The following is a 16,582-nucleotide window of genomic DNA, read 5'->3' as shown; positions in this document are numbered from 1 at the left end:
GGGACCCCATTGTGAGGTGCTTCTGTGGCCTCTCTAGCTGTAGCAGGTGTCTAGTGAGGTACATGGCAAATGGGCCATAATACTTGAGGAGTGGTCTAATGAGGGAATAGTAAACAGAGATCATTAGCTCTATCTTCCTGGATGCAAAACCCTTGGTAATGCAATGTGCCATATAGAAGGACTTCCTAACCACAGTGGCAATGCGGTGCTTGAAGGAGAAGTTGCTGTCATCCTGTGTCCCCAGATCTCTTATAATGTCTACAGTGTTCATTGGGCTCCCATTGCTGTGGTACTTACTGGGAACTGAGTGTCTCATCAAAGGGGATGGTGATGCATTTTGTGGTGCTAAGCTTCTGGCCATGGTTTCCACACCACTCATTGGTCTCAGTGAGGCCTTTCTGTAGGATGTCTGCATCACTTGTGATTTTCATGGTAGCTCCCAGCTTGCAGTCCTCTGTGAACTTGGTCAGCCAGAGTTCCTTTGTGTTGGGCTGGACTCCTGAGAAGTAGATGCTGGTCAGGACACCATCCAGTACTGATCCCTGTAGGACTCCATTCGTGACTGCTTGCCAGTCTGACTTGGAGTTTGCCACTGTCACACTGTGTGTTCTGTGAACCATTGTGCAAAACACCCACTGATATAGGGGTCTATGCCTAGTTTGTTGGGTTTATCAATAATTCCTGAGTGAGGAATGGTATAGTATCAGAAGCCTTGGCCAGATTGAGGTAGGCTGTGTGCAGTGCCTTACTGTCATACACAGCCCTGGTGAGTCACCCAAAGACATCAACCAGGTTGAGCAGGCATGATCTGCCATTCACAAAACCAAACTGTGTGGGGTCCAGAGTTAGGAGATCACCCATATCTTGGTCAATCAGGACCCTGATGATGTAATCCATATCCATACATAGTAGACTTATCAGGCTAAGGGCCCAATAATCCCCATGGTCTGTAGATGCTACCCCTTTATGGAGAGGGATGACTGTAGCAGTATGTCATTTTAGGGGGACAAAGTCTGAGGTGAGGCTGTGACTGACCAGGGCACACATATGTGGTGCCAGGTCTCTTTGTATGTCATGTAGAACACAGCCACAGATATGTTGGGGTCCCATGGAAGCTGTATTCTTGCCTGTGGACAATGCAAGTCTAACCTGGCCTGCAGAAATGCTGGGTGTCTGACATTCATCTACCATTGTGATTTTCCCTTGGGGGGAGAGGGGTAAAGCTGGCACTGAATGTGTTGGCAAGACTGTGGCCAATATTTGTTGTCTCAAGATAGAAATTAGCTCTGTGTAGTAACTCACAGCACTTGTAGTTATTGCTATGGAGGTTGTTGATAAAGCTATCAAAGGCTTTTGTGATAGCCATCAGTGCCTGCTGCAATTCTGCCTTCATAGCTGCCTGTAGGTGATTCTATGAGGGATCCCAAGTTGTGTTTGAGGCTAGTAAGGGGGTTCACCAGTCTTGGGACTCCAACATTTTTTTGCAACACTGTCCTCCTTTTGTACACTTTAGTAATGGCAGGGGACCATCACATTGGCTTCCAGTGTTTGGAGGACAGTGTCTGGGTTCTGTTGGCTATGGCTAGTACTATGCATCCATGTACATGTTTGTGCAATGCATATGTGTATGATTTGACAGCCATGCAGCTATTTCCCATTGGTATGGGTGCAGTGAATTCATCCACCCCTGTTTTTATAGGTTCATAGGTTCATAGGTAGATACTAGGCTATCTGTGTATTTGGCTTCTGCCTCCCTATTAGATTAGCCTACTGTGCCTCTGTAAAGTAGGTCACAGAAGGTACCCTTTTAAGAATAGTTTACTGTGCCTCTGTCTAGCAGGCACACAGGAGAGATCCCAGGGGTGAATTTGTGATTTCCCATCCACGCGTCCAAATTTTGCTTGAAGACGGTCAGCGAGGGGCTATGTCTAACATGAATTAGGATTCTATTCCAGAGTGAGGGGAGCCTCTGGGAAATTAATCTGTCCCTCCAGCATGTCCTATTTATTTTTGTGCTGAGGTTTAGGTCCCTGGAGCGTGTAGCTCTAAGGGACTTGGATTTTTTGAGGTGGAGCATGTCCATTAATTTTGGGTTTGACATGGCTTTGTACATCAGGCATAAATCGCCTCTGAGTAGGCGGTAAGCAACTGAGTAGAGCTTGAGTTTCTTTAGTCAAGCTGCATAGGACATCTGTTTGTAGCCCATGATCCTCTTGGTGAGGTACTTTTGGGGTCTCTCCAGTTGCTGCAGGTGTCAGGTAAGGTACATCCAAAAGGGGCATTGTATTCAATTATGGGCCTGATGAGTGATGAGTAGAGGGGCACAATGACCTCTCTTGATCGAGATGCGAACCCTTTCATGATAAGGTGGGCTATATAGAAGGTCCTTCTAACCACTTTGGCAATGTGATTATCAAAGGAGAGATTACTATCTACATTGGTTCCCAAATCTCTAATTACTTCTTCCGTACTTAATGGATTACCACCTATGTGGTAATTTGTGGGCACCTTGTTTTTCCCAAAGGGGATGACTATGCACTTTTTAGCATTTAGCTTGAGGCCGTGGCTCTGGCACCAAGCATCCGTCTCTGTGAGACCCCTTTGGAGGATGCTTGTGTCAGCTGGAGATTCTATTATGGCCCCCAGTTTGCAGTCATCTGCATACTTTGTCAGCCATAATCCCCCCCCCCGTGTTAGGCTGAACCTCAGAGAAGTATATAACAAACAAGAGAGGTCCCAGAACTGAGCCCTGTGGGATGCCACTGCGATTCTGCCCATGTGGGTTCTATCTCTGAGCCAGTTTGCAACCCATTTTGTGATATAGGGGTTGATATTTAAGCTGGTAAGCTTATTTATGATGCCCGAGTGGGGGTATTGTGTCGAAGGCTTTTGCGAGGTCCAGGTAGGCTGTGTGGACTACCTTGCCCTCATCTATGGCTTTGGTAACTGTTTCAAAGAAATCAACTAGGTTTAAGAGGCAAGATCTGCCCTTAACAAAGCCGAATTGGGTAGGGTCCAGTGTCTGGAGTCTCCCAATGTCTTTGTTTATGAGTTCCATTTTAATACGCTCCATAGCTTTACAGACCAGACTGGTCAGGCTTATGGGGCGATAGTTTCTGGGGTCTGTTGTGGCACCACCTTTGTGGAGTGGGACCACTGTAGCTGTATGCCATTCTTTGGATACATATCCTGTAGTAAGGCTATGTTTGAACAGTGACTTAATGTGAGGGTTCAGTTCTTCTTGCAGTTCATGTAAGACACAGCCTGGGACACCGTCCGGTCCCATATATGCTGTGTTTTTTGCTTTGGAGAGGGCAGCTTTCACCTGTGCATCTGTGATGTCAGGGAGGTTACATTCAGTTGGGACAGGCGTTTGCTCCTTTGGGGGGGAAGGGCGGAGAAGTTTGCGCTGAATCTGTCTGCCAGGATGTTGGCTATGTCTGTAGGTTTGGTATATTTTGTACCATTATGCAACAATTCAGAGCATATCTGGGAGTTTTCGTCCATGTTCCTGACATAACTAAAGAAGGCCTTGTGATTATCTTTAGTGTCTAGGGCAATTTTTCTTTCAAAACTGGCCTTTGATGATTTTATGAGGGATCAAAGTTTCTTGCTAATACTGATCAGAGATGCCTTCCCTTTTTGGGATTTTGCTCTGTCATGTAGTAGCTTCTTCCTTCTGTTGTATAGCTTATTTGTGGCCGGGGTCCACCAGACCGGTCTCCTGTTTTTGGAGGAGTGAGTCTTGGTTTTATTTGGGATAGCACGATCCATGCATTCCTGCAGGTGCTCATAGAATGCATTTGTAAAGGATTCTGCGGATTGGGCTGTATTATCCTCTGGCCCAGGGGCTTTGAAGGATTCCACCTCAGTCTTGAGAAGTGCAAAGTTGGCTTTTGAAAAATTCTTTACAGTGATTTCCTTGGCTGGGAGTGGGGACGGGATATGGATGTCCAGGGAAATTTGCTTATGGTCTGATCTTACCAATGAGGGGTTTACCTCTGGTGTGGAACATAGAGTCCCCATGTTGGTGATGACCAGGTCCAATATGTTGTTCCCTCTTGTGGGAGTAGTGACCAGTTGTTCCATTGCGTTAGAGTTTATAAATTCAAGGAACCATTGGGCGAGGGTGTTTGGGCTTGAGTAGTTTTCCCAGTCAATGTTTGGGTAGTTGAAGTCACCCAATAACATAGTGTTTGGAGAGACCTTCATATTCTCCAGTGTTCTCAGGAATGCCAAGTGGGGTTCCTGTAATAGGGAGGGTGTTCTATAGCAGGCTACAAACTGAAAGGCAGTTTTGCCCGCTGTTAGTTGCACATGGATGGTTTCCGATGCTTCGTGCAGTGCCACTAACCTGGAGGTGTAGGTATCTTTGATGAATATAGATACTCCCCATCCTTTTGTGCTTCGGTCCGAGTTTTGGGGCCGAAACGCATGGTATGAGTTATAACCTGATAGTGCTGGGGTGCTCTCAGGAGCCTTGAACCAGGTTTCTGTTACTGCACAGACATCAATTTTCTCCATACTGAGGAGAGTCTCGAGTGGGTGCATCTTGAGGTTTAGACTTCTGGCATTGAGTAGCATCACCTTTAGTTTTTTTATCTTTGTGTTGTCTATGGAGGTGGGTTTGTCCTTTGAGCCTTGCCTAAAAAAGGCACTATGGGGGTGGCAAGAGAATTGGCCAGTATACGAAAGCCTAAGGGTGACAGGTGCAAGCCATCCCTAGTGAAGCAACGTGGCTTGTCGAGCATGTCTTTGGCTTGTTGAGCATGTCATGACTGCAAATTCAGCTTTGGAGTGGTTTTGCAAGGTGGTTACCTTTGTGGGGGAGTATGGGTGATATGTTGAGCTCCATTTTGATTGCATCATGTTTGCATCTGACCAGGTAGAGATTGACAACTGTGGTCGAGCAACAGTCCCATATGTAAGTAATCAACACAGGTCAAGGTTGTTGCATCCTCTACTGGGGGTCAGTATGAGCCAGTCCAGGGCACTGGAACTGATGAATTCCAGGAAGTGCTGGGCCAGTGTACTGGTGCTTGACTACTTTACCCAGGTGATGGAGGGGTAATTGAAGTCTCCTACTATGTCAATTTTGGTTTGGATCTTCATAGATGCCAGGGTGTTGAAGAATGTGCATTGACAGTCTAGGGACCAAGATGGGGACCGAAAGCAGGCTATGATGTGGATTACACTATTACCCAAAGTCAGTTGTATTGGATGTACCTCTGATGCATTATGCTGGGATACTAGTTTGTAGAAGTGCATATCCATTATGAATATGGAGACAATACCACCTGTGGAGATGTGGTCCATGTTTGGAAGCTGACGGCTGTGGAATGCATCATAGCCTATTAGTGCAGGGCTGCTGTCTGCTGCTGGGAAACACCTCTCTGCTACAGTACTAATGTCAATGTCCTCCAAGAGTGCTTTGAGTGACTGCTTCTTGACAGTTAGATGTCTACTGTTGACCCTCAGATTATATACATGTCTAGCTGTTATGGTGGTAATTTGATTTGGAACACTCCCCGATAAGGCACTATAGGGGTGGCAAGACACTTACCCTGTACCAGGAAACCCAGAGCTGATAGATTTAGGACATCTCTGGCAAGGTATTGAGGTCTGTCAATCATGTTACCCCAAGCAGAGAGATACTGGATCCCCTGAGAATGACACACAACACATAAGCCAATGTTGCAGTCAATTATCTGTTGATAGTACTGCAGCATCATTCCAGGTGACAGCAGTATACTGCTCAGGGCTACTGTCACACCTGCCTGGACCACATAATTTGAGAGTTCAACCATGTCCATTGTCATGTAGTCCAGGGAGGTGTGTCTCAGGTCATTTACACCCACATGGATGATGACAGAGTGATACTTGTATTTGTTGTGGATTGGACTGACTGGGTGTGTCATGTGTTGGATGCTGGCATGTAATAGACAGGTGACTGTTACCTCCTCCATAATCAACTTAGTGAGTGGGACAACTGTGTGCTGCAGTGCTGAGTCACCCATGATCACTGTACTGTCCAAGTGGTTAGCCTTAGGAGCTTAGGTTGAGAGGCACACTGTGTAGGTCACATATGTGTCCTTTGGCATGTGCTATGTCATGGTGTCTGAGTGGGTGTCTGTCTTGCTGGTCTGTGCTGTTTGTGTAAATGTCCATTGAGTGCCTCTGTGAAGGTGGGTGTGTGGGTTTCAGTGTATGTCAGAGCTGTCATAGTGGGTGTTGTGGCAAGCTATGTGTTCCACATGGAGTGGTGCAGGTGTTGATCTTCTCCTCTTGACCAGCTAGTTCAGTCTTTGCTGGAGAATGCATATTTTGACATTTGATGATATACGGGTAACGTTCACTGGTCTGAGTGTTTGGAGTTTATAGGAGAGGATTGTCTGTCTACATGAGGCAGTTGCAACAGTGCCTCAGAATGGGCAAGTGCACGAGGTTAATGAGCACAGAAAACTGCACTTCAATCATGCCAGGAGGGGTGGTCATAACTAGTAAGTACTGGGGCTAATTCCATGATGAACAAGTACTGCTGATGGCTTCCAGGTGTGACACACTTATTGATGCAATAACCTGTTGAAGTGCAAAACTATAATGCTATTTGAAGTGCAAGTCAGAAAGAACTAGCAAGATGTAAGGGAGAAACTGAAGGCAGACTTCCTGCCACCTGTAAGACTTTACCTCAGCTGTGCAGTTATCAGCACCTTTGGCCAATTGTAAATCCAGTAATCTTTGTATGTCATGTAGTAACTACGTAACACAATAGTACAAATAATTGGATAGGCAGGGATTCTAATCTCAATACTGGCAAGTGTGTGTGTGTGTGTGTGTGTGTGTGTGTGTGTGTGTGTGTGTGTGTGTGTGTGTGTGTGTGTGTGTGTGTGTGTGTGTTTGTGTATTATGTACTGTGTGGACTATACCATTTTTGACTTCTGTACCACCCTTTACACTTCCCCTCACTCTAATTTAGTAGTCCTGTTGATGTCATTCACCTTAGAAGTACCTTTGGAGTAGGTAAAATTGTATAAGCTCCGTGGCATGTCTGATAACTGAGTAATGCCATAATACAAATAGCTCGGTAGATCTAATCCCAATACTGGCAAGTCTGTGCATGTGCATCAGCTGTTGTGTGGCTTATACCATTTTGATTTGAGTACCACCCTTTACACTTACCCTACCCTACATTACTAGTGCTGTTGTTGTCATTCACCTTAGAAGTACCTTTGGATAAGGTGAAATTGTGCAAGCTTTGTGGCTTGTCTGCTAACTGCATAATACCATAATGCAAATAGCTAGATAGGTAGGAGTTCTAATCATCTCAATGCTGGCAACTGTGTGTGTGTGTGTTTGTGTATCATATCTTGTGTGGCTGATAGCATTTTGATGTTTGTACCATACATGGCAGGTGACCACCTCTTGATGCCATTACTTTATATAGTGTGGTAATGCCATCTTCCTCACATGCAGCATGTGAAACCATTGTACAGGCCATACCAGTCTTCGGTACAGATGTGTCTGGAACATCCAGATGTTTGGAACCTATTAGTGCTCTGTCTGCCTTAACAATTCCCTTGTATGCAATATTGTTGCCAAATAGGCCACAGTGACTGTATTGGCACATATGGCAGTATCAGGTATCATACCTGACTGAATTAGTATACTGATACAATATCTGCTACCCTCTCACTTGTCTGTGCTTGTAGATGCAATACATGAGTCCAGATGCTCGGTTTGACAAGTGAATTGTTCATGTCATGGGTCACATTAAAGGTTGGGAAAGGTGTGGACTGACATATTGTCATCTCAATCAATACATATCAGAAACAAATGTCATATTAACAGGTGTGTGTACACATTTTATATCCACTGTATATCAGTAATGTTTCACATATGTCCCTACCTTAGTCAGTTTGTCCAACACATTTTGCTGTTGTCTGTCCAGAAGTCTTGCACCGACAGGTTGTTAGGTATGCTACAGGAATGCAAAAGTCTCTTCAGATAGGCCTCTGTGGTGACCACTGTGATGCAATACAATTAACCCCACCACAAGTGAACATGCACATAAAGCAATATGGCTATTTGTCATATTTGTTTGCATGGTAACTTGCATGCCCTCCACATGCCTGAGGTATGGCCAAAGCACAACTGAACAATTCCATACTCACCAGCTTCATGCTGTGGTCCCATATGCAGACCAGAGTGACCTATGCAGTTGGGTAAGAGAGGTATTGTCAGCAGACTCACATGTGCCCTTGGTAAAGGATGGATGCAGCATGTCTGCAAATTTAAAGTACAGCACCCAATACTACACAATTTGCTGTCCTTTACCATAGATTTGCACTTCTGTGCATTAGAAATCCCCATCCACAACTGCAATCTGACCTGGGATATGCATGTAGATACTGTACTGTCCATGACAGCAGCCCTTTCCCAGACATGGCATATGAGGTTGGTGGCATGATGGCGTACCTGCTCATATCTACGTACATGCAGGCCCAACTCATTTACTCTGCGGACAGGGTCATCCCACAGGGTGGTCCTCTCCCGCAGATGTTGCAGGCTTCAGCCCAACAGTACTGTGTGGTTCTGTATTATGGCTTCCATTATCAGGTAGCATACCAATGGTGAAAATGTTTCCCGCCAGTGATGTGATATTGCACCTGGTAGGCACTAACATGGACACACATCACAGGACCCCATGCATTTGGCAACAGTATGTCCAGTACCTGCACATGTACCTTGAATACCAGTAGCCAACACTCACAACCATACCAGTAGCTACCAGTCACAACCACACCATAACCCTCTAATCTATCAACACAGTATTAGCTTGCATTTCACTCCAGGTCCTGATGAGACATATTGCCCGCAGTGAGGGCAATTTGATTGCATAATCCATCATTCATCATTCAGGTATGTGTAAATGAATGACATTAGCCATCTTCCATATGGATAGCATGTGGATGGTGCTGCGGCTTGGTGTGACTACAGTGTGTAATGCAGCTGGGAGCACGTGCCTGAGTTCCTGTAGGATGCAGACAGGGATGATATGACATCCCATGGAGACTTACATTTGTTGTCTTTCAGTAGGCAATATGTACCTGCTCATTGGTGATGCGGGGAGGGGTGTGAGTGCAGTACATATCCACCTACAGTGATGCTGAGCCAGGGGGTGATATGTGCATAACCCTATCTGCAGCAGGTTGCCTGTAGCTATGTTGTGTGTGTATGTGATCTGATTGGCCACCATTACATGTTGGGTTGGTTTGTTGCCTCTGAGATTGCAGACATATGGGAAGATGGCCTTGTGATTGTCCTTGGTGGATGTCTCCAATTTCTACTCATAGTTTGCCTTACAGTAATCCACCTGTGACCTTATATGCTTGTTCAGACAATGGCTGACCTGATGCCAGTTTGGTTCCTGCCCCTACTTTGCCCAGTACAGCCACTATAGGGAGCAAGTCTGTGGTTTGTGTAATGCTGCTATCCAGCAAAGAGGATTACTCTACTTTGGTGGAGGCAGGTATGACAAGTAAGATATTGCTGAGTCCATACAGCCATGTATGTGTTCAGTCAGTTGTTTGTAGTGGGCATGGCCACAAAGTCATAACACAGTTGGACATCTCTCCAATTTAGTAATGATAATCATGCTCATTGTACTAACCATGGCTGTGTCAGGGCAGTGCAACAACCAGTAGCTGTAGAAATGTCACTCTTTTGGGTGCACAGTAACTAGGATAACCACGTGTACAACATGTACAGCTTTTTTAACTGACATTTTGCATCCCATGTCTGTTTTCATGAGGTGGACACATACACTTACTCATACTGACATCTGCATAGGTAATACCTCACATACATGTCTGTTCTATGTCAGTATGACACACTGTATTTACAATCTTGCTGCGCAGTCATCCCTCTCAACCTGTTACAGCAGGACATCTGTAGGATGCCATGCATGCATGGGTGCAATGGGACAAAATCACTGACAGTGTCTCAGTATTGCTGTAACATATTTGAGTCATTCAATAGCACAGTAACCTTTGCACTGACAGGCATCCCCTGGAGGAGGTTCATCAGTCATATGGCAGAAAGAGAGGTGAAAGGCTAGGAGGGTGGTATTGAGGGTAAGAATTGTTAATGCTGGCAGTATGACTCATATAGGGACCAAGCTAGCTGATATGATGGCCAGGGAATGGTTGATATATTGTGTGTGTGCAAGAGACCACATGGAAGGGGATTATGGCTGGGTTATCGTAGGTAGGTCACAATTGTGCTATCAAGGTGTGGATTGGAGGAAGAAGCGGGTAGGACTTCTGCTGAAGGAACTGTACACTGAGTGTTTTTGGAGGATGACATAAGTGTCTGATTGAGTGATGTTTCTGAAGCTGTAAGCTGATAGTGTAATGATGACTGTTGTTAGGTGCATATGCTATGCAAGTTGGTTGTGCGATGGATGAGAAAGAGAAACGTGCCATCAGTTGGATGACATGGTGATGACTGCACCTAAGGATGACAGACTGGTCATTGCAGCAGATGTTAATGGGCATATTGGTGAAGGGAACAGAGGGGGTGGGGAATTGATGGGTATGTATGGTGTTAAAAGGAATGGAGATGGTGAGATGGTAGTGGATGTTGCAAAAAGGATGGGCATGGATGTGGTGAATACGTACTATAACATGAGGGAGGAGGATAGGGTGACATACAAGAGTGGAGTAAGAAGCACTCAGGTGGAATATATCTGATGTAGGAGGGGCAGTTTGAAGGGGATTGGAGACTGTAAAGTGGTAACAGAGGAAAGTGTATTTAGGCAGCAGAGAATGTTGGTATGTGAGAAGATGTTGGTGATCGAGAAGAGGAGGAGTGTGGGAGCAGCACCAAGGATTAAATGGTGTGAATTAGAAAAGTGTGATTATAAGGTGGAGTTCAGGGAAGAGTTGAGAAAGACATTGGGTGTCAGTGACAACCTAACAAATATCTGGTAAAGTACAGCAGAGCTGGGAATGGAGACAGCTAGAAGGGTGCTTGGGGTGACATGTGGATGGAGGAAGCAGTACAAGGACACCTGTTGGTGGACTGAGGAAGTACTAGACAGTATACAGAGACAGACTTTGGAGAAGAAGGAGTGGGATTGTCAGAGAGATGAAGAAAGTAGGCAGGAGTATGAGGAGATGATGTGCATGGCAAAGAGAGAGGCTGCAAAGGCTGAGGATGGGCATATGAAGAGTTCAAACACAGGTTGGATACTAAAGATGGATGAAATTAATTGTACCAAATGACTAGACAGATGCACTGAGCTAGGAAAGATGTGCAGCAGGTAAGGGTGATAAAGGATGATGAGGTATCTGTACTCACAAGCAAGGAGAGTGTGTTGAGCACATGGACAGTGTACTTTGAGAGGCTGAGGAATGAAGAGAATGAGACAGCGAAGGTTGGATGATGTGGGTATGGTGAATTAGAAAGTGAAATGGCTTAACAAGGAGGATGTAAGGATAGCTATGAAGAAGATGAATACTGGCAAGCCTTTTAGTCCACATTACACACCTGTGGAAGCATGGGGTTGTTTAGGGGGAAATGGCAGCGGTGTGTTAGCCAGATTGTTTACTGATATCTTGGGAAGTGTGAGGCTGCATAAGGAGTGCAGAGACAATGCTTGGCTACGGTGCTAAGAATGAGGTTGATGTGCAGAGCTGTGATAACTACAGATGGATAACATTGACCAGTCTCAGCATGAAGTTATGAGTAAGAGTAGTGGAAGCTAGGTTATGCAGGGAGGTGTAGAGTACTGGTCAGCAGTATGGTTTAATGAGTAGAAAGGGTACTACTGATATGATGTTTGCTCTAAGACTTTTACTGGTGGAATACAGAGAAGGTCAGGTGTTGCTCTGCGTCTCTCTGGACTTACAGAAAACGTATGACAGGGTGCCTAGACAGGCATTGTGATATTGTATGATGAAGTCATGAGTGGAAGAGATATATGTAAGAGTGGTACAAGATATGTACAAGGGTAGTGTTACAGCATTGAGATCTGCACTGGGATTGATGGATGTGTTTAAGGTGGAGGTGAGGTGACATCAGGGATCAGCTGTGAGCCCTTTCTGATTTGCAATGGTGGTGGCCAGGTTGACAAACAAGATCATAAGGGAATCTTCATTGACTATGTTGTTTACAGATGACATTGTGATCTGTATTGAGAGTAGGGAACTTTTGGGGACCCTGGAGAGGTGGACATATGCTCTAGAGAGGAGAGCAATGAAGGTCAGCAGTACTAGGACAGAATATCTGTGTGTGAATGAGAGGGAGGATAGCAGAATATTTATGATGCATGGAATACAGTTGGCTAAGGTGGATCTGTTCAAATGATTGGGATCAACATTTCAGAGTAATGAGGACTATGGAGGAGAGGTGAAGAAGAGAGTACAGGCAGGATGGAGAGGGTGGAAAAGAGTGTCAGGATTGATTTGTGACAGACGAGTACCAGTAAATGTGGTGTGCAAGGGCTACAGGAGGGTAGTGAGTCCAGCTAGGTTATATGGGTTGGAGACAGTGGCATTCACAAAAAGGCAGGAGTCAGAGCTGCACATGGCAGAGTTACAGATGTTATGATTTGCACTGGGTGTGACACCGGTGCACAGGTTTAGGAATGTGTATATGATAAGCTCAGGCCATGTTGAATGAATAAGAGACAAAGTTGGAGAGGCAGCTTTACATCAGTTTGGACATGTGCTGAGGAGGGGTGCTGAGTATATTGAGAAAAGGATGGCAAGGATGTAGCTGCCAGGTAAGAGGAAGAGAGGAAGGCCTCAGATAAGGTTTCTGGATGTGGTGAGAGAGAACATGCAGGTGACTGGTGTGAGAGAGCAAGATTCAGAGGACAGGCAGAAATGGCAACAGATGATCCACTGTGGCAATCCCGAATGGGAAAAGCCAGAGGACAATGAAGGGGGATGTTGTGATGTCAGTCTTCACAGATTTGGCAAGGACTTGACAGACATAACACAACTCTATAGGTAAATGACTACAAATACAAGGCACACATATGGTCAGTGTGCAGAACACTGGACAGTTGAATGGTATGAGCTCAGTATAACCATGCAGTTCAACACACACATCTGCAGCAGTACTTTACTATGCAAATACCATGTATAGGTGTCTCACATTTCTGAGACAAACTTGTATATCTTAGTTGTATTCACAAGTAAGATATGGATATGTACAGCATCCCAGTAGCTGGACTAGTCACTACAGATAAAGCCACATGCTATGGCCATCAGTGCTGTTCAGCAGTACATCAGTACAGCAAGACTTTTTAAGACATATACTTTCAAACCACTATTTTACAGTATTACCAACCACATACTGCATTCAATTGCATGCTTACTTGTTTCACATACCTTTTTTATTTTTTTCTGGAGTTTTCACAGATATATCCTTTTTTTCTCTCACACTACTTCAGCTTTGCACTGGTGGACTGTCTATGACAGAGGTGGTTTGAATAGATGGCAGCTTGTCTTTTTTAGGTAATGCTCATGACCATGTGATGGCCTGAGCACAAATTGGTGTTCCCCAGTTGCTGATTGCATGCAGAGCAGCTGTGTAGTCATTTCAATAGTCAATGTCATGGCAACACACTCCTATAATTGAGTACTCCATGTCGGTGTTGCCCCTTTCCCTTATCTGTGAGGAAGACACTGTAGAAGTGTGTGAGCTAATACCTCTTAGAACAAGACATGTGGAGATAAGCCAACTAAATGGTGGATAGATTCAAAACTTAGGGGCAGAATGTGAGTATTGGTGTTATATGTTTTGAATACTGCTTTTTAACAGGGTTTGTCTGAGCATGCTACTTCTGCATAGGTTTTAGTCTGACAAAGTTCTGTGTCTTCATAGCTCTCAACTGTAGGGCTATCCACATAATGGCCAGAGGTTTGCCTGTTATGTTTGGTCTGTTCCCCAGGCAGGTGTTGTCCTTGGCAAATCAGTAGCATACTCTGGTGATTGCAATCAGTAAATGCTAACATCTATTTGTGTTTCAGACTTTATATCCCTCAGAAAATATATGTTACAGCAAACCCTGTAACACCAGCAATTTTCTCAGTGTATAACAGCAATATTTCAAGTGTGGCCTTGTTTTTGGGCCTCTGTCCCAAATTATGTCAGGCTTTGTACAGATGTCATGCAGTATAAAGCTGATAGGTAGGGTCTACTATTATTTTGTTCTGTCATTCCTGCTGAGGGGAAAGGGTGGTCAACATGTGAGACTCTGTACATTCAAGAGGTTGGTGTATGGAGAATGCTCTTAGATCCCTTGTAACATATTATAATGTGGAGAAGAGTAACAAGTGTTTTAAAACTGGGTTGTTAGAACATGTGAGAAGTATTACTGATGAGAATGAAGACAGTCCTATAGCTGTAGATTTTAATAATTCTAAACATGGGGTAGTAGTCATGAAAGATTTGTTATGTACAGAATCAGTTTAAATTCTTAAATGTGATACTTTATCACCTAGGGGGTTAACTGAGTAGTGTAACTCGAGGCTGTGTATATACATGTAATTAAGTGTAGTGGGTTACAAGGTACTGCTTTGGAAAAAGTCTGTCTCTCAGTTTGATCAAACTATCATAAAAGAACAATTGTTATGTACAGAATCAATGTATGTTTTTAAATATGATACTTTAACCCCTAGGGGGTGAATGAGAAGCATAATTGGAGGCTGTGTATTTAAATGTACTTAAGTGTTAATTGATTCCTCTAATTAAGGCAAGTATTTCTTATAATGTGTTACTCCTTGAAGGCTTTGACAAAGACATCAGAGTAAAATGAACTTGTGTGAATTACTGGCTATTTGTATTTTTGTTTACTATCTGCACTCATTGTAATTGTTTTGGTAACAGGTCATTGTATATGTCTGGCCATTGAGTATGGCCTATCATGATTTTGTAGCAGTGTCCTGTTCGTTTATTATTTGGACTGGGGAGGCAGATGTGAGTGTCATGGGCCCTTTTTTATCCAACTGTGCATGCTGCCCCAGTTATGGGTGGTCTATCAGCACCATATGTTTGTATGGGCATTTAGAGACATGTATACATGGGTCTACCTGAGATGGTCGACAGGCCATTTGATCGACACTCATTTGGTCGACAGTTCATTTGGTCGACAAGCATGTTATGATGGGGGGCTGTGCCCCCCACACCCCCCCTAACTATATATATCAACTCCAGGGTTTCACAACATTGGGAGGGGGCAAATCTGCTTGTCGACCAAATGAACTGTCGACCAAATGAGTGTCGATCAAATGGCCTGTTGACCATCTCAGGTAGACCCGTATACATATATCTATTTTTTTATACATACACATACACACACACACACACACACACACATATATATATATATATATATATATATATATATATTTATATACACGTCAATATTTCTTGGTAATATATCTATATATTGTTATACATATATAGTTACCTACACACATATCTATCTATCTATCTATCTATCTATCTATCTATCTATCTATCTATCTATCTATCTATCTATCTCTCCATATATGTAAATATTTTTTCATGTATATATGTATAGATAACATTAATTCCTGATTGCATAGTGTGTCTTTCCTTTTTTTTTCCATAATACATTTTTATTGATATATATTTTCCAAATACAATAAAATCACACACATAATTCACTACTATTACTATCAAAACTATATACAATATCTACACGAAATGCTTCCATATAAAAATCGTCATTATTCCAAAAAATAAAACACCAGGGAAGAAAAAACAAAGCCAACACATTTGTAGAAGTACTTTGCGTCCATACATATCATACAAGGTTTCAAAACATTATTTCCTCCACATATACATCCAAACTTTAATATATTCCTAATAACAGTATTATACTAATATAATATTAAAAACCTTTTCCCATATTTTCAGGTTATTAATATTTTTGTTACTTTGCTTCAGGAGTAATTTATGTGCTAATATATGCTTTATAGCCACAAGCTTAAAATTATCCCATGATGTCTTATCTGGTTCTAACCAATTTGTAGCTATATACAACTTCATCAGCAAAAAAATATTCATACATATTATAGTTTGCGATCTAGAGAGCTCTCTTGGGGGAATATGTAGAATCATAAATTCCCATGATAACGTTGAACTTTGATAACCCATCTTTTGTAGTTGTGTTCTAAGAGAGTTCCAAAGTTTATATATACACTTGCAGCTCCAGAACATATGAAGAAGATCCGCTGTTTGATTTGTGCAATATGGACAAGTTGGAGAATTCCTAGGATTGAATTTATGTAACCTAAGACGTGTATGATAAGCATTATTCCAAATCATCAACTGCGTATACATCAACTTTTGAAAAGAGACTGATTTTATTGTTAAATCAATTGCTTTTAATACCTGATTATATGCTACTGTCATTTTGTTTACCCAATACCCTGACAACAGAATTTTATCCTGGAATTTTAAATCTTTAATTAATTCATTTGTTCTTGTTATAAATGTGACTTCCTGTTGTAGAGCCTGCCACAATTCAGAGCATTTATCC

Source organism: Protopterus annectens, chromosome 2.part2 (assembly GCF_019279795.1).
Source record: "Protopterus annectens isolate FY-2018-M chromosome 2.part2, PAN1.0, whole genome shotgun sequence".
Taxonomy (NCBI): domain Eukaryota; kingdom Metazoa; phylum Chordata; order Ceratodontiformes; family Protopteridae; genus Protopterus; species Protopterus annectens.
Note: the sequence above shows the minus strand (reverse complement) of the source record.